The sequence below is a fragment of the Cetorhinus maximus genome, chromosome 17, assembly GCF_964194155.1.
Source record: "Cetorhinus maximus chromosome 17, sCetMax3.hap1.1, whole genome shotgun sequence".
Taxonomy (NCBI): domain Eukaryota; kingdom Metazoa; phylum Chordata; class Chondrichthyes; order Lamniformes; family Cetorhinidae; genus Cetorhinus; species Cetorhinus maximus.
The window spans coordinates 82,498,717-82,520,992 of record NC_135895.1 but is presented as its reverse complement, the minus strand read 5'-3'; the positions used below and the strand labels follow the sequence as shown (position 1 = coordinate 82,520,992).

General features: G+C 39.1%; 1 protein-coding gene across 12 annotated transcripts in view; it reads left to right on the top strand.

Moving 5' to 3' along the window:
* ralgps2 (Ral GEF with PH domain and SH3 binding motif 2) overlaps positions 1 to 22,276 on the top strand; it is a 674,317-nt gene that overhangs the window by 69,455 nt on the left and 582,586 nt on the right. For all 12 annotated transcript variants that reach the window (XR_013579343.1, XM_078561532.1, XM_078561535.1 and 9 more), the window contains exon 2: positions 3,073 to 3,144. The gene's annotated coding sequence lies outside the window, so the exon portion shown is untranslated. The remainder of the gene's footprint in view (positions 1 to 3,072; positions 3,145 to 22,276) is intronic.

The window sequence follows — 22,276 nt, the reverse complement described above, 5'->3', positions numbered from 1 at the left end:
TGCGTGAATAACAGTCAAGCAAGACATTACATGTTATCAGGTAATTTCATAGATCCATGCCTGAGCAGTATAACACTGTGGATCAAAAAGTATATTTTCAATGTCCTCTCAGTTCTCAAATTCTGTTCCTCAAATTCACTTGTCAATTATCCAAAATAGTCTGATGTGCTTTCTGGAGCACTGCTCATATGCATGTTCTAGAGTCGAGGACATGCTTTCATGGAGGTAATACTTCCAAGCTCTATAGTTGCTATTTTTAACCAACAGTGGAGTGTTTAAACATTTCGCTATTTGTAAAAAGAATGTTTAAAATTTTAGTTAAGGTGAATTGCCCAACTTTTGTAGGCATGATTTATAATACATTTCATTAAGATTTGGGTGACATATGATAATGTACAGTAAGCAGTGCAAATATTGGTACAGTGGTTTATGTTTTGCCTGATGTGGTTTTCGGGCAAAGTTGTTTCATGTAGAAACAGGAGTTGACATGTCTAATTTAAACAGTTAAGGCATTGGATTGTGAAAGACATTAAAAAAAGTTGAATTATTCTTTCAGCTCCACATGGAAATGAATGCCTTGCAAGACAGCGGGATTAAAAAAAACTTTGGGACACTGTTCCTTTGATGCTGTGTTTATATTACAGCATGCCTCTTGAGAAAAATTCTGTTGTCAGTAATATATTTTCTTTTGGCTGGTTAACAAATTTAAGTCAAAATAAAAACAGAATTACCTGGAAAAACTCAGCAAGTCTGGCAGCATCGGCGGAGAAGAAATCAGTCAACGTTTCGAGCCCTCATGGCCCTTCAGCAGAACTGAAGCATAGTTTCAACAAATTGGTTTAAGGTGGGTGGGGGGGAAGAGACACATTGAGGGTGTGGTGTGAGCAGATAATCAAAAGATGTCAGAGACAAAAGGGTCAAAGAGGTGTTGAAGGTGGTGGTCTTTGTCTGAGAAAAGTGCTAATTAAGAATGCAAGAATGTAAGAATTTAAGTCCTTTGTTTCAGCCCCTGGCTGTTTAGGGAGGAAGATTCAGCACGGTGAATCTGAATTTAACTTTTAGGCACCAGTTAGTACACTGATATACTGATGCTGTCTTGCCTCATTAGGACTTGAGAAAATGCTATTTCGGGGCCATCAAAGTCAATCCTTTCATTGATAATGTCAAAATTGATTCCTTTATGATCCAAATCATTTGATCTCCTGAAAAAAATTCTCTAAGGTTATTCCTATACCTTAGAGGTTAAATGTAAAACAAGATAATAGAATTAGTATAAGAAATTTAAATATTTATATTAAACTCTAAATCCGGAATTATCCTTGATCAGTTCCCTTCATTACATTTGGTTTAGTTGGAAACTTTATCAAAAGATTATAGACTTAAACTCTACATTAGGTAGACTGACAACTCAGTGCAATACTGAGAGGACGTTGCATTTACAAAGAGTTTTTCTTTTGCTAAGATGTTCAACTGAAATGCATCTGCATGTTGCTGTGGTTCAGGAGGATGTTGAAGATCTCCAGTTACTATTTGAATAACAGCAGAGGTCTTCTGCCCAATATTCTTGCCGGCAAATAACACCAATATATTAAAAAAAATGGTTAGTCATTCATTAGCTGGAATTGTTTTCTTTCGAGAAGAGAACGCTGAAAGGAGTTTTGACAGAGGTGTTCAAAATCATGAGGGGTCTAGACAGAGAAGATAGGGAGAAACTGTTTGGCATTGGCATAAGGGTTGAGAACTGTAACTGAAGAAGATTGGCAAAAGAAATAGAGGCGATATGAGGAAAAACCTTTTTATGCAGCCAGCGATTATGATCTGGAATGTACTGCCTGTTATTGTGGTGGAGACAGATTCAATCATCGCTTTCAATAAGAAATTCGATAATTACCTTGGTAGAAATATTAATAGCACTTACAGAGAGCTGATGTGGACTCGATGGGCTGAATGGCTTCTGTGCTGTAACCATAGTATGATTCATCTCGTTGTTTGTGGGTTCTTGCTCTGAACAAAGGCCAATTGTCCTTCCATACCAATAGTGCAGTGTGAATTGATACCATTGAATTGGAGGCAGGGTGGGTCAAGTATATTTTTAGCAAACAAAGTTTGTTTCAGAGTATTCTTGAAAAAGAGTCTCCACAAACTACAGCTAACAGAACTCATACATCACCAAAACAGCAGTAACTTCTTTTGATAAAAGAACTGTTGATTTCTCCAGTAAAATTCAAAGTAGCATACAGTTACATACAAATTGTGCGCATAAAATCAATCCCATGCATTTACATCACTGGTTGATGGGAGAACTACCCAATCATCTCCATTCTGGCTGGGTACAGTGGAGTCAATACAGCTTTCTAACCACTGTTAATGTGTTTCAAAGTAGTTCATTGTATGTGAAGCACTTTGGGATATTTGTTTTTGAGAGACATACAAGTTGTAACTGCAAGTGCTTTGTTTCACTCCTTTCCAGTGGGAAATGGGAGGGGAGGAATTCCTTATCTTGCCTTGCTTAAGGCATATTCAATTTTCGTTTGACTTATAATTCAACACTTGTAGTTTAACACTTGTAGTTTATGTTAAATAACCAGCGATCATCTGGACTGAATTTAAATTTAAATCATTTAATTCTTCGTCTTCTCTGAGGGCAGGGAGAAAATTCAACTGTGAGCCTTTTATCATAAACTCGAAGCCTTGAATCTTGGAAGGATCCTGTTTCCCTTTGTCTAATGCACTAGCATTGTTCTGAAGATGGATGCCTGACACCATAGATACTTTTGTATTTGTGACCCCACTTATAAATTATACAAATTTACTAAAGTTGAATTGTATTTTTGAGATGCATCCTATTGCTCTTGTTTTGGTGGCAACTTCACATTGAACAGACACTTGTGAAAGGTTAATAATTCAATTCAAGTTTTTTTTTCCGTTATCCACCTTTACTAAGGAGCATTGAATTGTTGACTTATTTTCTGTTTCCTATTCCAGTGTGCTTAACTTGTCACTTAGTTTAGGCTATAAAATATGTGCATTAACCATCAACCACTTCTCAGACAATCTGTTTAATCATTTCAGATCTTTGTGAATGCTGTTCTTCTGTTTTGAATTGATCACCTGGATAGACCCTGATGTTGTCAGCCAATTTTTGTAAGTACCCTTCTACCTGTTTAAGAATAGCGTAGACAGCAAGAACCCAAAGCAGAATGCCGTGGAACTCTACCTGTCACTTCCTTTCAGTTGTGCATTTTGTCATATTCAATGTAACTATTGTCAAGTCAGGTTTTAATCATGTCAGCTAATTTGGCACAAATTCTATGAATATTAATTATCTTATTAAGGCTTTCTTGTGTAACTTTATCAAATGTCTTCAGAAGACCCAAACTGATTATAAGCACTTTCTTTGCTAAGCAAATTAATTACTTTTAAAAAGATTCAAGCACATTTGTTGAATGTGATGTATTGTTACAAATTTCATGTTGTTACAAAGCTGTGCTTTATAAAGAAAATGACTATTTACTGGCTGGAAATGGCTGATTGGATTTTTAAAAAACTGAAGCCACATTTCCAGTTACTTTAAACCACAGCTTCTAAGGTGGCTGAAAATTTGCATCACTGTACACAATAAATTCCAAAGCCATTTAATGGAGTCAGCCTGTCTATAAAGCCTTAGCAGAGGCAATTACCTTGAAGGATTGTGAATGGGATAATCTCCTAACCCATTCACAGAATGTTCTAACCTCGTGTGGACTACGCATTGGATCTAATCACCTCAGACAATGAAACTCTTTCAAGTTACCAACAGTCACAGATTGCAACTCTTTTCGAGTACAATCACAGTTCTTGGTTTCCAGGAGTGGGACATGAACCCACAACCCTCTGATTCAAAGGCGAGGGTGCTATGAACTGAGCGGGCTGAGAGAGGAATCAATCCCAGTCAAAATCTGATTCAGTCAAAATCTGATTAAGTCAAAGACATCCAGCTGGAATGCATCAGCTGTGACCATATTTGGGTCACTGGTCAGTTGGAGAGAGAGGATCGTGTGACAAGCCAGCTGATTTTGTTTTTAAGAAACATTTTCTCCAGACCAAAGACAGAAGCAGAAAAAACGCTATGGTGGCAAAACCCCTATGTGCGCTTGGTTCTCTCTCTCTACCTACTGGCTGTTTGATAAACCACATGCCGCAGACAGAGATTTTAAAAAGAACTCGAAGAAGCAGTTGCTATTTCCAGAGGAACAGATAAATTGTCTGTCTACATCTTTAAACAGCCTCAATGCCAAAACCAGCAGGACCACTGAGTCCAGCTTGGACCCACCAAAGTAAGCAACCTATGCGAATCTATCACTTGAATTTTTATTGGACTTTAAAGCATCAATTAATCTATCCTCCCACTCTGTAACTTATGGGTGTGTGTGTGAAAGTTAGAGAGCGTTTTTGTTATTTTTCTTTGGTTAAGTACAATAAATACAACCCTTTTTTCATTTTGAAAAGCTCGAGGAAACCTGTCTGTCTGTGTCTGTTACAGTCACAGCATGCAGATAGTTAAGCACTTGCTGAATTGGCATGCATATGCTTTTTTAAAAAAAAACTGTTGCATTCAAGCGAGGAGTGGGGAAAGGGGGCAGCCATGTGACTGCTCCTCACCTGATTCTAACAATGTTCACTATTATGATCTTTGTGCTGGATGGAGCAACATGAATAATATTCAGACAGGTGCTGTTGACTAAAATTCCAACTTGTGATAGTTTGATTTATAATTCCTAAATTCACGACTCAGTTTTTAAATCTGGAGATTACTGTAGCTAATGTTCAGTCTTCAAAGGCATGTATGTGTGCATGAAATTCCTAAACAAATGGATCAGAGATACACCCATTTCCTTACTCATGCTTTCTTGAGGCCCTTAATGTGTTCGCCAACTTGATAATATTATGACACAGCCGATGGTAAAGGCTGAGCTGTTCAAATCCCAGAGGGAAACTTGACACAACTATCATAACCCATTTTTGCAATTTGTATGTTTCAAGATGCAGGTTTTGAATTCAGTAGTAATGAGGCCACCGAGCCTCGGATTTTTTATAAAACTAAATTAAACATTTATTAATACAAGAAATATTGTAAACACATACATACATCTACAAAGTTACTATTATAATAATTACAAAAATCCCCTAATTAATCTGACTCTCAGTGATACCCTGTTAAAACAGCAGTAAATCTCATAGATTTAAACAGACACCTGGCAAAACACACCCTGGACAGTCACATTCAAAATAAATTTCTTTCAGTCTGGGTCCTTGCAGACAGCAGCTTGAGGCTTACACTTGTTGGATTTTAAAATGCCTCTACCTTACTCCTTTCTCCTTTATACATATCTTTCTCTTTGAATGTAAATTTTCCATTGTATCACAAGGCTTTTAACTTTACCTCTTCTAACAGTAACATCCTTTCATCACACCAATTTTATTAGTAAGCAAGATAAAAAAAATAAGCACATTGCTTGGTGTCTCCTAGCTAGGTGTAAGATTTCACCCACAGTCTTGAATGGTTTCTTTTAACAAATGCAAATTTACACTTTACCTTCTACCCTCCTTAATTAAGTAATTATCATCTCAAAACTGCTATACATCAAAGAACTCAGACTAGCTGGCTTTAATCCAATTAAGACACACACATAGACACAGACCCCATTAGAACTCTATTTTAAAAAATAATTTCCAATAGCATTATAGACATTAATATCTCTTCATGACAATAAGGTGATCTCCAAAAGTTTAACTACTGGATCAATTTACTCATGTCTGAATGTTTTAGATATGAATGAAAATGACTGAACCTGGAAAATGGTTAGTTTTTTGCCATGTAAAATTAGGTAAAGGTTTATTACTACTCCTGTTTCCTGATTTTCTAATATTTCTACATGACTTAACACAAGGTTAGTTAAACCATTTAAGTTCACGCTTCAGTCGATGTCAGTTCCAATGGAAAGTCATTGATCTAACATTAACTCCCACAGAAGCTGCCTGACCTGCCGAGTATGTCCAACGTTTTGGGCAGAATTTTCTGCCTGCCGGGCGGGTGGGCCCGACCCAATCTCTGGCAGGTGGGGAGACGATCCCTGCCGGAGAAGCGAGTCCCACCGCCATTTTACGTGGGCGGGCCAATTAAGGCCCGCCCAGCGTGACATCCGGTGGGAAGCACTATGCACTTCCTGGGCGGGGGGGATTCCCTAAAAGCAAGAATGTGCTCTTTCGCGCATGCGCACGAGATCGCTTACACTTTTAAAAAGATTAAAAATAGAAAAAAAAATTCCCTAACATGTCCCCCTCATGTGACAATGTTATATGAGATTGGACATGTTCATAAATTACAGTAAAACTTTATTAAACTTTTAGAACCCTGCATGAATCCTCATCCCGCTGGTGGATGAGGTTTCATGTATTTTTTATTTGCCGCCGGGGCTCCTGGCCTGCCCTTAAGGTTGGACGGGCAGGTCCTTTAATTGTTTAAACGATCCTGTCAATGGCCTCAATTGGCCATTGACAGGTCGGCGGATGCACAGCTGATTTTGCTGTGCCCCCGCCTTTCTGAAAATTTAAATGGGGCAGGATGACGTCAGGGGTTCCGCTCGACGTCATCCCGTGTCATTTTATGATCTCATGTTTTTACAATTTGACTTTGAACTGGCAAAGTAGCGCCAACAACATACCCTATTATAGGTTATAATTGCCAAATCAATTTACTGAATAATACATGAACACCTAATTAATAAAACACTTATATTCAATTTGGTATGTTGGGCATTTGTTTCCTTGTAAACTCTAAAGTGTGCAATACCTTTTACACTTGTAGATGGCACTGTGATAGAAATTTTCACTGTTCACGTAGTTGTGCTTCCCTGTTATTGCCTGTGAAACATATGCAATAGCAATTTATTTTGTATTTTATAGAGACGACAGTCTGGGCCTGTTCACCTTGCGGCCCTATATCACTCTAAAACTAGTGCAGCTTCCGTGTACTCTCCACTTTGACCTGTATCAATCCTGAACTAATCCCACTTTGTCTATAGCTCTGAACCATCCAAAACTAGTCCCTCACCTGTCCCCTCTAATTGTCCAACATGTAGAAAACTTGATCAAAACTTGGTCTTCCTTGATCAAATTAAAATTTCTTGCAGCAACTTCTCCCTGTCTGAAGGTTTGTCAGCCGTAATAGTGCAATTCTTTGGAAGGGTGTGCTAATATGATGATTTAGATGATTTTCTCTTAAGATTGAAATGTGACAATGATAGAAACTCTTGCTGTTATTAATTCAGGTCTCTGCCAGCTTATTTTAAACTGGTTGTCACTATTTTGCAGGTTGCTACATTGTTCCTCTCATTGCTCCACTTATGTTATATATGGTTTTGACCGTCATTTATTTTAGCATCTCTTACCAGTTATGGTGGCACTCCATCTAATTTAACAAGGACATCTTTGCAAAACATTCTCAGTTGATCTTCCCCATCTGTTACACTCAGAGGAAAGTAGGTGTAGGTAGTGTGACCATCCCATAGTGCAGTGATGTCCAATAGGATTTCAGTGCCTGGCACAAATCAGTGCTTGGTCACCATATTTGCCACATGATACAAAAAATATACAATGGATAGGGTGAATCTTGTAACAGCGTCTTGGGGATAAAATGGGATTGAGAGACAGGGCTATAGGTGAGCAGTAGTGCACTGTACTATGACAGCAGCTCTGTCAAAGAATATTTTTAATAGCAGCAACTAATTGCTGCACAGCATCTAGTTGTATGGTAACAATTAAAATATTTCAAATGCTTTCACCTCCTTAAGTCGGAGCCTCCTTACCACATAGATCAATGGGGTTGGGTTCCAATATTTTAATGTTAATCGTTGTTTTTCCTGCTGTATTTTTAACTTATTTTTGCTATGGCCATGGATTGTGTCACCATGCAAGGTGTTGCTGAAATAGGGTGCTTTAAAGCCATTCTATGGGATAATGGCTAACCAGATCAAATCATTGCTTGCTGTATATCGTGCAAACTCACAAATGTGTCTGAGGCCCCCACTTTCGGGCCCTGAAAAGTGCCCAGTCTACCTCAGATTACCCTGGAAGCGTAAGGTGTCTCAGAAGTTAGACAAGGGAAGCTAGCTGTTGCAAGGTGTTGCTATGCAGTAGCAACATGAGTAGTATTCTCCACTAACAGGATGCTGCAGTCAAGCCAAAAAGATTTTCTGCCTCTTGCACAAATGAGTAATGTGGTATATGAATTTCAATGGCGGTGTGATGCCAGGTACATATGCTATATGCCCTAAAGCCTGGTGGATCATATCAAACAGCATGCCCCTTCGGCTGTTTGCCACAGGCAGAATACTGACTGCACTCCACCAGCCAGTGCTTGCAAAACTCAAAACATAGTGTCCAATATTAGATATGATTCCGCAATTGGACAACACTTGCTAAACAATCCTGGTTGTGCTTAGGATTACACTGAAAACTAGTTTAAGATTCAGTTGGGTTCGCAGCGTGGCTCACTTATACATGCTAGAAGCCACATGTATTCACACACACAGCCCAGTCCTTTACAGACAGAAGGAACATGTCCACACATTGCACCTTTTTCAACTAAACAAAAGCTTGGTGTTCAGTCATTCCCTGGTTCATTCTCCAGGGCAACGCCTTGACAAATCAGAGCCCACCTGCCTAGTTTGAATTTCAACAAAGCTGGACAGTTAACTGTTTTCCTGCTGCATTCTCCGTGGCAATGCCTCCATCAATCAGAACCCTCTTGCCAACACTCAGCACTCTCTTCTCATGCAGTGTAAATTGTTGTTCCCCATTACTGTTGGTGATTTCTTGTGAGCTTTAAGTGCTAGATGAAAAACTTTTGATTGCATATCTCTTTTTTGTAGCAGTATTCAAATTCTGTACTGACAAAAGAATCTTGTGTTTCAATAAGATCACCTCTCATTTTTCTAAACTCCAATGATTATAGGCCCAATCGGCTCAGCTTCTACTCATAAGATAAACCCCTCATCCTAGGAATCAGCCTTGTGAACCTTCTCTGAACTGCTTCCAATTCAAGTATGTACCTCATCAAGTAAGGTGACCAATTGCAATTTCAGCAATGTGCTGTATGTTTGTAACAAGACTTGCCTATTTTCATACTCCACTCCCCTTGCAATAAAGGCATACTCTATACAGCAATTGAACTATAACTGTTACTTGAAGTCTGTCATAACTTTTGAACCAGGATGTTGATGGCCTTAAGGGTGGCATCAATATCAAATTGACATAATGTTTGAAAATAAGTGTTCAACTGAAAATATTCAGATCTACATTTTTAAAATCTACATGTATTTAATTCATACTGTTGATTTATTTATTTTTTTATTGCTGATTCCCATTATGAAAAAAAAATGTGGCTATTTGAAGCTTTTGCTAGTTGCTGGATTTTGCCTGCTCCAGCAGAAGCAAAGAAAATTTAAACTCAAGATGTTCTACATCTTACTCCCTTAAATTGTGTTTGTGATTTGTTGCTCGTGGTACTTTTTAAAAATTCTGGTTGGAGCAGCAGATTCCAACAGTTTAAATAAAGTGCATGATGAGGACTGGCCTTCAAGGGGTAAAAAGCTCGAGAAGTGAAATCCAAGAATTGGATGAAACTTCAATTCCTAGGCTAGATGGAATCAGTGCTCACAGCTTAATGATTCAAGGATCAAACAAAAGAGCAGTTTGCCTAACACTGGGAAAATATTCTACCTAAACAAAAGCTATGAAATATATGCATTGTGTTCCTAGGCAATTGGTAATTAAACTCTCTCAGTTGAACTGAGAAACCTTAATATACGGGGCAGCTAGCTTTCTGGTGGGCAGGCTCCTGATCAACTTTAGTAGTCAAGAGGGGAATGGGAAATGTGTGCCCTGTAAAATATAGTATTTTATTTCAGTAGGTTTATGTTGGCGTTTCTTTCTCCATGTCAACCAGAACACATGGGCCAGTCTTAGAGCAGGGGTGCCACTGGAAGCCCCAATTTTGCCTTAACTTAAAGGAGACATTTTAAAACTTAAGTTGGACTTTACAAGATAGTTATGTAATAATTTGTGAAAACCTGCTAAATGTAATTATACCTCTGAAGCAAATAAAGAAAGTCTTGAATCTGTGTAGCTCCTTTTAAGACATGAGGACATCCCAAAGCTCTTTACAGCTGACAAAGTGCCCTTTGAAGTGTAGTCACTGTTGTAATGCATCATTCATGGTGCTTTAGCACCTCGGTTTTGTGTCTGCCCAGATTCTCAGGAACTTTTATCAGCAAACTCTAATTACTTTTCTTCATTGCTTCTTAAATTACTGAAAGGCTCTCTTCAACTATAATTATCAGGTAAAACCAAAATGTTTTGCAAATTATGACCAGAATTTTTCTTAAAATGGGCTCTGAATTATGCCACTTTGGCTTGCCCTTGTATTTTCTTTCCTCCCTAAACCTATTTCACTTGAAGTTTACACTTCATTCTGTCTCTTTGTGTGCAATGTTGTGGGAGATTGACAAGCAATTTTTAATAACCCTCTTTTTCAGCATCTGCCATTGCTTTTTAGAAGTACTTACAAACTCTGCTTTTGCAGCAGAGAATTCCTCAGTATAACGACGTCTGTGCCAAGAATTTTTTTTCCCGAACCTTGCCAATTTAAACTCTGGGCCTGGATGGACTACACCCCCACATGTTCAGAGATGTTAGGGAAGAGATCTCAAAAGGACTAGTTTATGTTAGCTGATAGACAATAACTTTATATAAAATAATGTAAATATAAACATTCAATTGAAAAGGGAATAGTGCTACATTCAAAAAAGGAGGTAGAACAAATCCAGAAAAGCATTGACCTGTTAGCTTAATACCAGTGGTAGAAAATATATTGACATCCTTATTCAAAGATGTAATAAGAAAACAACTAGAAAATGTAAATATAATAAAGAAGTAGCACAGATTTCAAAAAGGGAAGGACCAGGCTTGACTAACAGCATAGAATTATCTGAAGAAGTTACAGAGTAGACGAGGGTGGTGTAATGGATGCAGTATACCTAGACTTTCCAAGCACCTTTGATAAGTTACCATATAGTAGACTCATTACTAAGGTCAGGATATGTGAAGTCAGGGGACAGGTAGTTGAATGGATAGCAAATTGGCTATAAAGTAGGAAGCAGTGAGTTGGGATCAAAGGTAGTTAACTAGTTAGTTACGCTGGCAGAAGGTGGGAAGTGGTGTTCCACAGGTTTGTTGCTGGGACCACTGTTGTTCACTATTTATATAAATGATGTTCTGGACAGCTAAATCATCAGTACAATATCAAAATTTGTGGATGTAACTAATTTTGTTGTGGGTGGAGTGGTGGATGGGGGGAATATAGTTAATATCGGGAAGGGTGGTGACAAAATGCAATAAGATGTTAGAAATCTTGCAGAATGGACGTGCAAGTAGCAAATTAACTTCGATACAGTTAGGTTTGAGGTGGTGCATTTTAGGAGGAAGAATAAGGAGGCCACCTACTACTTGTAAAGTAAGAGTTTTAAAGGGGTAATGGCACAATAGGATCTAGTGGTACAGGTTCAAGAATGATTAAAAATGGCACTGGAAGTTAACATAGCCAGAAAAAATGCAAATTAATCTTTGGTACTCATGGGCTTATAAGCAGCAATTTATTGTTATTGGGAGCCAGATATAGCACGATGCTCTTCACAGAGGATTTAGAAGCTGTGTGAACAGGGCAAGCAACAGCATGTTTCCTCAGCCAGTCAGACTAAAGAATTCTGCAAGAGATTCACAGATTACGAAACAGGAAGAGTAAGTTAGAACATTTAAGTCAATCCTATATAGAATGTGAAAGTTTAAAACAACAGGGAAAGCAAATTGGATTGAGAGAGAGAGATGAAAGAGAAAGAAAGCATTTTTCAGAATAAGATTCTTAACTTCTTAAAAAATCTCCAACAGTCTGATTTAATGAGAATCCCACATTTGTAAAAGCCAAGTTTTCAGTGCCACAGAGATTGTTTGGTGGTACTTAAGTCTTGGCACAGCATTAAAAATGAACCATCCCTATGTACCACAATTTCATACCCTTCACTTGTTTGAATGCTGAATTTTTGGTGAGAAATCAGTATAGTCAACCTTATGGAGGAGCAGGGCAGATACTAATTCCACCCAGCAATGTAGAAAATTGGCCAGGTATGTTCTATCCACAAAAAGTAAGGCAAATCCAATCTGGACAGTTACCACACATCAGTCTACTCTCAATCATCAACAAAGTGATGTAAGGTGTCATTGACAGCACCATCAAGCAGTATTTAATGAGCAATAACCTGCTAACCAATGCTCAGTTTGGGTTCTGCCAGGGCCACTCTGCTCCAGATCTCATGGCGAAAAGTGCTGAATTACAGATGTGAAGTGAGAGTGATTGCCCATAACATCAAGGCAACATTTGACCAAGTGAGGCATCAAGGAGCACTCGCAAAATTGAACTTGATGAAAATTAGAAGAAAGCTCTCCACTGGTTGGAGCCATACTGAGCATGAACGAAAATGGTTATGGTTATTGGAAGTCCGTCATCTCAGCCACAGGACATCATTGCAAGAGCTCCTCAGGGTAGTGCCCTCAGCCCAGCCACCTTCAGCTACCTCATCAAAAGGGTGAAAAATTTAAAGGACACTTTGGCATGGAGGTGAACCTGTGAGAGCAGGGGGTGGGGGAGTTATGTTCTGCAGGTTGTTTTTGGCTATTGTGGAGGATAGCGTGGTGCACATGCCTTTACTGCGCATCCACAAAGCTCAAACATTGGAAATACAGTCAAAACAGGGTCCCGGCCTCTCTCAACCTGGAATGTGGAATGACCGACCCAATTATGGGGTGATCCTGTAATTTGCAGGATGGTTGGTCAACCAGCTCATCCATGACCCTTGCTCCAGTCAGAAATGGGGTTGTTCACTAATGGCTGCAGATTGTTCAGCAGCATTCACTACTCCTCAAATATTGGTGCAGTCCATGCCTACGTGTAGCAAGACATGGACAACATTCAGGCTTGAAATAGTAAGTAGAAAGTAAGATTTCTGCTAGGCAATGGCGATGACCAACAAGAGGAAATCTGACCATTTTCCCTTGGCATTCAACGGCATTGCCATAATTGAATCCCTCATCATCAACATCCTGGGAGTTCAGAAACTGAATTGGACCAGCCATATAAAGACTGTAGCTACAAGAGCAGATCAGGGACTGGGAACCCTGTGGCAAGTAACTCACCTACTGACTGCTCAAAGTCTATCATCTATCTATAAGACACAAGCCGAAGGAATGCTCTCCATTTACTTGGATGAATGCAGCTCCAGTGTTATGACCACAGCTGGTGTTAATTGCTGCACAAACCAAATTTCAGCGGGAAACTTGGCTTACGGGCCATACCCTTTTTTTTTGTATTCTGGAAACGAGAAGGCAACATACCGATCTCTGCAGTAAGAGGTCTAGTAACACTTTTGGGACTTTTAAAAATTAAAAGTAAAAGTTTTATTGACAAGAATAAAAGAAAACTTAAGCGTACAAGATTACAGCTACACAATTAAGGTTAGTCTTACAAATCATTCCCCCAAAAAACCCTCTACTTGGTCAAGCCCACAAGTAAACACCTCCAGGCAACATTCCCTTATAAATGTTAACTATTTAAAAAAAAACAGTAATATTACGCAAGGCAAACTGCTTTTGCTTCAATAAAGGCATATCACATGGCCTCCACCCTCTTCCACTCTGCAGTGGAATGGACTTCAGAATAAAACTGCTTGTTGCAGCCCAAGACTTTTCTGGCTTGACTGGATGGCTGGTTCATATGGCATCCTCTCCCAGCCCAGAGCTCCAGCTATAGCTTAACAGCTCCAGCTCCTAAGCTCTATACAGTAACTCTAAAGTAGCTTTCTCCCTTGTTCATCTCTGGTTCCATTGTTCTCTCTATTTTTCATCTCAGGTTCTATTGTTCTCACCCCTCTTTCAACTTCACATCCTTCCAAATATAAAATCTTTTATGTCTTTATCTTTTCTTTGCTTTTGGGTCAATAAAATATAATATCCCCACTACCATTTACCTATGGAACTCCTGCAAGATGCAAAAATGTTCCTTGGTACCCCTGGCTCCCCTTTGATATTCAGACAAACTCTCAACTTATGTAAAAATGCAAATGTTTGATCTGATCTATTTGCTTATACCTCAACCTGACACCTCTATCCTTTTCATGTTTTAAACCCTCCCAGACAACCTGACTCCTATTAATCTCCTTCCATTTTTTTTTTTACCAACGGTAACATATGCAATACCTTATCAATACTCCTTGAAAATCCATCAGATTATGTATATCACACAATTCCTTCATTTATTCTCTCTTATTGTTTCAAATAATCTTTTGACTTGCTCTTAAGAAATCCAGGCTGCCTGGCTCTGAGTAACTTCTGTTCCTTGGTAGGGGAAGTGATGGCATAGTGGTATTGCTGCTAGATTAGTAAGCCAGAGACCCAGGGTAATGCTCTGGGGATCCGGGTTTGAATCCCACCATGGCAGATGGTGGAATTTGAATTCAATGAAAATCTGGAATTAAAAACCTACTGATGTCGATTGTTGTAAACTAATGCCCTTTAGGGAAGAAAATGTGTCGCCCTTACCTGGTTTGGCCTGCATGTGACTCCAGACCCACAGCAATGTGGTTGACTCTTACATGTTTCCTCTCAATATCCACTGATGATTGGCACCACATCCACAAACATTCATTCCCTCCACCAGCAACACACAGTAGTAGCAGCGTGTACCATCTATAAGATGCACTGCAGGAATTCACCAAGGCTCCTTCTACAGCACCTTCCAAACCCACGACCACTACCATCTAGAAGGACAAGGGCAGCAGCTAGATGGTAACGCCATCACCTGAAAGTTCCCTTCCAAGCCACTCACCACCCTGACTTGGAAATATATTGCCTGGGTCAAAATCCTGGAACTCCCTTAATAACAGTACTGTAGGTGCTACGCCATATGGTCTGCAGTGGTTCAAGAAGGCAGCTCACCACCACTTTCTCAAGGGCACTTAGGGATGGGCAACAAATGCTGGCCTAACTAGCGATGCGCACATCCCATGAATGAATAAAAAATATATTAATTATACAACAGACTGGGTGACCGCTTTGTGGAATACCTATGTTCAGTCTGCAAACATGACCCTGAGCTTCCAGTCACCTGTCATTTTAATTCTCCACCATGTTCTCACTCTGACCTTTCTGTCCTTGGCCTGCTGCAGTGTTCCACAAAGTTCAGTGCAAACTCTAGGAACAACACATTAAACTTTGTTAAAAACAAAAAACTGCGGATGCTGGAAATCCAAAACAAAAACAGAAATACCTGGAAAAACTCAGCAGGTCTGGCAGCATCGGCGGAGGAGAAAAGAGTTGAAGTTTCGAGTCCTCATGACCCTTCAACAGAACCAGTCATGAGGACTCGAAATGTCAACTCTTTTCTTCTCCGCCGATGCTGCCAGACCTGCTGAGTTTTTCCAGGTATTTCTGTTTTTGTTTTACATTAAACTTTGTACTGAGCACTCCGTGACCTTCTGAACTCAACATTGGGTTTATCAATTTTAGATCGTAACTTCTGCACCCATTTTGTTTTTCTTTGCTCCTTTGTTTTTGTTCTCTCTTGTTTCTGTCTTATTTATTTTTCTTTGCTTTCAAGCAATAACGATTCAGTGTTCTGCCATTCACACCTCCTCTGGGCACACCTTTCGTTTCTTGTCCCATTACCTTTCTCTTTGTATTGGAAACATAGAAAATAGGAGCAGGAGTGGGTCATTTGGCCCTTCGAGCCTGCTCCACCATTCAATATGATCATGGCTGCTCCTCTTATCTCAACGCCATAGTCCTATTCTCTTCCCAAACCTCTTGAAGCCTTTAGAGTCTAGAAATCTATCTATTGCTGCCTTAAGTATATTCAGTGACTTGGCCTCCACAGCCCTCTGTGGTAGAGAATTCATCACCCTCTGAGTGAGCAAGTTTCTCCTTATCTCAGTCCTAAATGGCCTACCCCATATCCTGAGATTGTGACCCCTTGTTCTAGACCCCGCAGCCAGAGGAACCGTCATCCCCGCATCTAGCCTGGTCAGAAATTTATATGTTTCAGTGAGATCCCCTCTCATTCTTCTGAATTCCAGTGAATACAGGCCTAGTCATCCCAACCTCTCCTCATATGGTAATCCTGCCATCCCAGGAATCAGTTTGGTGAACCTTCGCTGCTCTCTCTCTATGGCAAGTATATCCTTTCTTGGACCATGGCACACATTCTGTTGTGGACTTCCTTTTCCTGAAAAGGCAATTTTTGCACTGGGGAAGTGGTGGGGGGTTCCCTCTACCTTGTGTAGGGGAAGACCATAACATGAAACTTCTTGCCATTTGATCTCTCCTGCCCTCCACCCTATCACAAGCCATTCCTTTGTTGTTCTTTCCACCCTCCCCCCTTCACTTGCTCACCCTATTCTGTTTCTCATATTTCCCAGTTTTGTTGAAAAATCACAGACCTGAAACGTTAACTCTGTTTCTCTTTCCATACTGTCAGACCTGCTAAGTAGTTCTAGCATTTTCTGTTTCTGTTTTAAATTTGCGGCGACCACAGTATTTTTCTTTTGCATAATTACAGTACATTTTATCAAGCTAAAGTGGCAGAGATTACAGTTTTGGGAAATGCTGCCAAAGAAGCGTTTGTGAGTTGCTCTGGTGCATCCTTTAGAGAGTACATTTTTCAGGCATGAAGACATTACCTATCTGGGGATAAATCAGTCCTTTGTGTTGCCATGTTTTCCATAAATCAAAGGTGAATGCTGATAATGTTCCTAGAATTATAAAAGCATGCCCAGAATACCCACAGTTTCATAATCTTCCTATGGAAACCTCTTCATAGCTCCTTTTGTTGATTTACTTATACTCCCTCTTGACCTTTCTGATATCTGTTTTTGAAGCTTTGTTAAGTATTATTTGTATCAGCTATTGTATTTTTTTTTCTGTACTGTAAGTGCCAAGCGCTTTTTGTTTTACTTAATAATTTGAACTAATCTTCCTATTCATCCATGGAACTTTAGCTATCAGTCTGCTTTTTTTCTCTCTGGAATAGAATTGATTCATACATTTACACCTCCCATTTAAGTATTGATCAGTTTCCTTGCATTTAATTTGGGTGGTTTGTTTTTTCAGCCAAGTGCCCTTTTCTCTGTCTTTCCTTTTCTTTTTTTCTCTTTTGCTTCTAAAATTAGCTGTATTATATTTTGGTTGCTGTTTTCCCATATGTTCTCCTACTTTTAACTCGCCTTCAGTCTATTTTAAAAAATACGACACTAAGTCCATGCTTAATGTCGCAGCTGTGTTTCTGAAAAGTGTAACTTTTAAGTGAAGCAACGTTAAATAAATCAGATACTCCCATTGCAACCAATGAAATAGCTGTAGTTAAGTTCTGCAGGACCTTTCTTGTCAGAAAAAAAACATGCAAACATTATACCCTGTAAGCTGAAATACTTCACATTGCTAAATTGCTATATTCGTAAATGAAGTAACTTTCCCTCCCACTGCCTGATCCTCCCGCTGGCTGACCCTCCTGCTCACCGCTTCCATCTCCTGAACCCTTCTTGCGAGCGAGGGCTTGGGAGATGAGCAGCGCAATGCAGGAGAAGAAGCTGGACAGGCGGTGAGTGGGAAGGTTAGAAGAAGGAGGGTTGGTGAGAGGGAGAGGCCACTTTAAAATGGCACTGATCGGGTTGTGTAACCTATGTCAGATCCAGTGTGAAATGACATTGAAACAAAACTCTCAATGCTAAACATGAATTCAGACCCCATTAACAGCATGGACATTAAAGTGGAATGACTTAAAGTGGGGCAACTTAAAAAGGAGACTTAGATTACAAACTTTCTAAATGCAATGCCGTATCCATTTAAGATTTGTAGTACTGTATAAACATTGTGCCAAGAGTTTATTTTCATGTTGACGTTTTAATCCTGATATGAAAAGATAATCTTTTGTAATATTTCCTTTGTACTTCATTGGTAACAACTCACACACTGTGCTCATTTCCGAACACTTGGAAAGGAAATTTGTTTGGCAGTGTTCCAAATTCCTGTTTCCTACTTGGTTGTTGAGTTTTGGACATTTTAAATTGAACATTCTGAAAATTCAGTTGAAAGTTCAATATTTCACAAAGAAATTCAATAATTTTGCAATTTCAGTTACTTATGGCATTTCTTATGTTTTTGAACAAGAACATACGGCATAGTACTTCATTTTTTGAGTCAATATTTTGTTTCACAAATTGTGACCGATTTCAACCCTGCTGTCATGAGTATCAGGTTGCCGTGATTAAAAGATGCTAATTTTCTTCAACCACATTGTAATTGTGAAGCAGATTTACCATAACGTGACTGAGCTTATAAAACAAGTTGCTCCCATCTTTTGGCATTGTTCTGACATGACTACCAAAATCCATTTTTTCTACCATGAATAGAGAAAAAACTAATTCATTTTTGACTCTTCAGTTTTCTATAATCTAAAATTCTGTTTTGAATTTGTCATTAGATTATCATGTTATGAAAACTGATTCTTTTGTAATTTATTACTTAGAGTTCAGCAAAAGCAGCAACTTGTGTTTATGCAGCATCTTTAACATAGGCATTTCATAGGAGTGTTATCAAACAAGATTTGACACAGGTCACACAAGGAGATATGAGAGCAGATGACCAAAAGCTTGGTCAAAGAGGTAAGTTTCAAGCAGTGTCTTAAAGGAAAAAATTGAGGTAGAGAAGCGGAGAAGTTTAGGAAAGGAATTCCAGAGTTTAGGTCCTGGGCATCTGAAGGCACAGGCAGAACTGGAGGAGCACAGAAATCTTGAAGGGTTTTATGGTGATATGGATGGGGAAAGAGATGGTGGGATAACTTTTTCCCCTTTCTCCTTACCTCTCGGTTGTCCACAACTAGATGTACGTCCAGAAAGTGTTTTTACTTTTTTGTGTTATGACTTTTAGTGGTAGACAGGAAGCAGGCTTTTGCTTAAGTTTAAATCAGAAGAAAAGATGCTTATTTATTTATGCAACGTATAATGTAAATGTAAAAGCAAAGAAAAGCACTCGCTCCCTCGTGCACACAGACAAACACATACAAGTAAAGATGGATTCTAGAGAACAAGGCATGCAACTAGAATATTAACAGAATACAAGAAGCAAATTACAGCCAGATTGAAAGTTGTACGGTGCAGGCATGGGTTGATTCTGTCCTTTGGTTTTTTGGAGATGATTGGAAGTTGGAAGTCTCTGGATTTCCGGTGGAGGTTATGGCCAAAAGTCTGCAGAGGTGAATCTTTGCAGGGAAAAAAAATAGTCTTCCTTGTTCTGTTCTCCTGGCTGAAGAAATTCTTCTTGTCCTGATGGTTTCAAGACTGATCTGGTTTCTCCCTGGTGCTTGGAGTAAGATTGGTTATCTGAAGGCAATTTTATCATATGACTCCCATGATCAACACCTCCGTTGTCCACGTAACTAATTTGATGTTATGAGCCATAGCTACATAATGGGGTTTTAATAGTGGCTTTTCACAGCTGCTTATGATGCCTGGTTTCTGCACAACTCTCTTTGTTAAGCTTCGAACATGGAGGGCATGAAGTCTAGTCTTGCGTTTTGTGTAAATACCCAGTTATTAGGAGGTGTAAGTTCACAAGTGGTTTTGCATTGTTAATGTCTGTTCAAGGGAGGGCATTTCACCCACGATCATTTATATTTTAAGAACTTTCCAAAAGCATGTCCAGACATGAGTTAGTTCAGTCTGTCTAGGAGTCACAAAATGTTACCTGACCCTCAGTGGTCATCATGGGCAGCACTTTGACTACTTTTTAAAGTTAATTTCAAGAAGTCCACATTGACTGATGTCTGTCTCTTGAAAGTTAGGAATATGATATCCTCACTGCGCATGACAATGCCTGGATGAGATTACAGAGATGGGGAAGGGTGAGGCCAGGGAGGGATTTGAAAATGAGGATGAGAATTTTAAAATCGAGTCTTTGCTTATATCGGAATGGCTTGTGTATCCAAATTTACAGGTGGCTAAGTTAGGGGACAAAGTAAATTAGGTGAATGGGAGCAGGAAGTTACCAAGAGAAATGAACAGACTACATGAACGAGTGAAACTAAAAAGAGATGGAATTCAGGTAGGGAAGTGTGAAGTTTTTCACTCTGGATCAGAGAAACATAATTGGAATGTTTTCTTAATGGGGAAGAGACTAGGAACTGCAGGAGTAAAGAGACTTATCAGTCAATGTCACTAAAAACTCATGCATTGTTACAAAAAGTAACAATGAAAATGTTGGCCTTTTTCTCAAGTCTTGATTATACCTCATCTGGAGACAGTTAAAATATTGGATATTGTATCTTGGGACAGGAAAGATATAGTCATTGAATGGGAAACAGTGCACATTGACCAGAATGATATCAGAGTTTAAAATATGAGAACAGATTGCTTAAACTTGGCTTGTATTCCCTTGAGTATTTGAGATCTAATTGAAGTGTTTGACATGATTAAACATAATTTGGTAGGTTAGGTAGAGAAAAATGAAATTTATATGTTGCTTTTCACAATCTCAGGATATACCAAAGTATTTTGCAGCCAATTAAGTACTTTTTTGAATTGTAGTCACGATTATAATGTAAGAAACGAAGTAACCATTTTGTGCATAGCAAAATCCCAGAAATGGCAATATGAGCTGCTTCCATGTTGCTTGAGGAATAAACCTTGGCTCAGACATTGGAGAGAACTCCCCTGCCTCTTCTTTGAAATAGTACCGTGGCCTCATATGCCCACCGAAAGGGCAGATATGATCTCAGTATCATCTCATCTGAAAGATGGTATCTCCAACAGTGTGACACTCCATCAACATAGAAGGGAGTGTTAACTTAAATTTTGTGCTCAAATATCTGGAGTGGGGTCTTGAATCCATAATTTACTGACTCGCGGGTGAGACTGCTACCACCAAGGCACATCAGATACTTAAGTGCAGAGAAAGTATTTCCTCTGATGGGGAAAATCCAGAACGGAGCAGAATCTTAAATTTAGAGTTAAACTGAAATCAGGAAGCACTTGTTCATGTAAGTGTTAGTGGAAATCTGAGACTTGCAAAAGGCTATGGATGCTGGGTTAAATAAAATTTCATGGTAGGGGTGGATAGATTTTTGTTGTGTAAGGATATCAACGGGTATCAAATAAACCTGGGTAATGAGGATTGAGGGACAGATCAGCCATGATCTGGTTGAATGGTAGAGCAGGCTCAAGGAGTGGAAGGGCCTACTCTTATACCTATGTTCCGAAGTGAAGTATACTCAATAGAACGTAATTATAATTAGACATTTGGGGGTATAGTTTCTGCTTTGAGTGCATTTGGAAATCTGGGTGCAAATTTGGCTTCAAATTGTGCTGGTTTTCTAAAGCGAAGTTGAGTTTCAAGTTACTGTGCACACTCATTTGCAGAATCAAAAATCACAAAATATGATACAACCCATGAAGCAGTGAAATTGGACAGCTAACAGAACATAATTTATTTTGTTTGCTTTGCATTAAAAATAATCATTTATTATTTAAGAGTGGTAATCTGGTGTGATTTTAATAATGCATCTAAAAATGGATTTATCAGAAAAACAGCATTTCTAATGAGTCCACCACCTTTGAGTAACCTGATTTAAAATCAATGAAAATTGACTTTAAAATAGCAATACTGAACCATGTACTAGTTTTATTTATTTTTTATTCGTTCTTGAAATGTGGGTACCACTGGCAATGACAGCGTTTATTGCTCATCCCAAATTGCCTTTGGGAAGGTGGTGATGAGCTGCTGCCTTGAACCTAATGAACATTCTTGAGTAATGGTAGCACTCTCATACTGCAAGGTTTCAACTGGTTCAGTGCAATGTTTATTACGTAATTCCATAAAATCTAATCCTTTCCAATTGTATTCTTGTTGAACTTTATCAAAGGACTTTTGGAAATCTCTATACAGCACTGATAGCACTACAATAATCCACTAGTTTGGTTCCTTCAAAGGATTCAATCAAGATAGTGAGAGAGGACCACTGTTTCCTGAAGCCAAGCTGTGACTTTCAAATTACTTACAAGCTCTGCCTGTAGAAATGGCAGGCCTGTTATTCCGAGGATCTGATTTCTTGTGGTCATGGGACCACCATGGGGACCCCCTT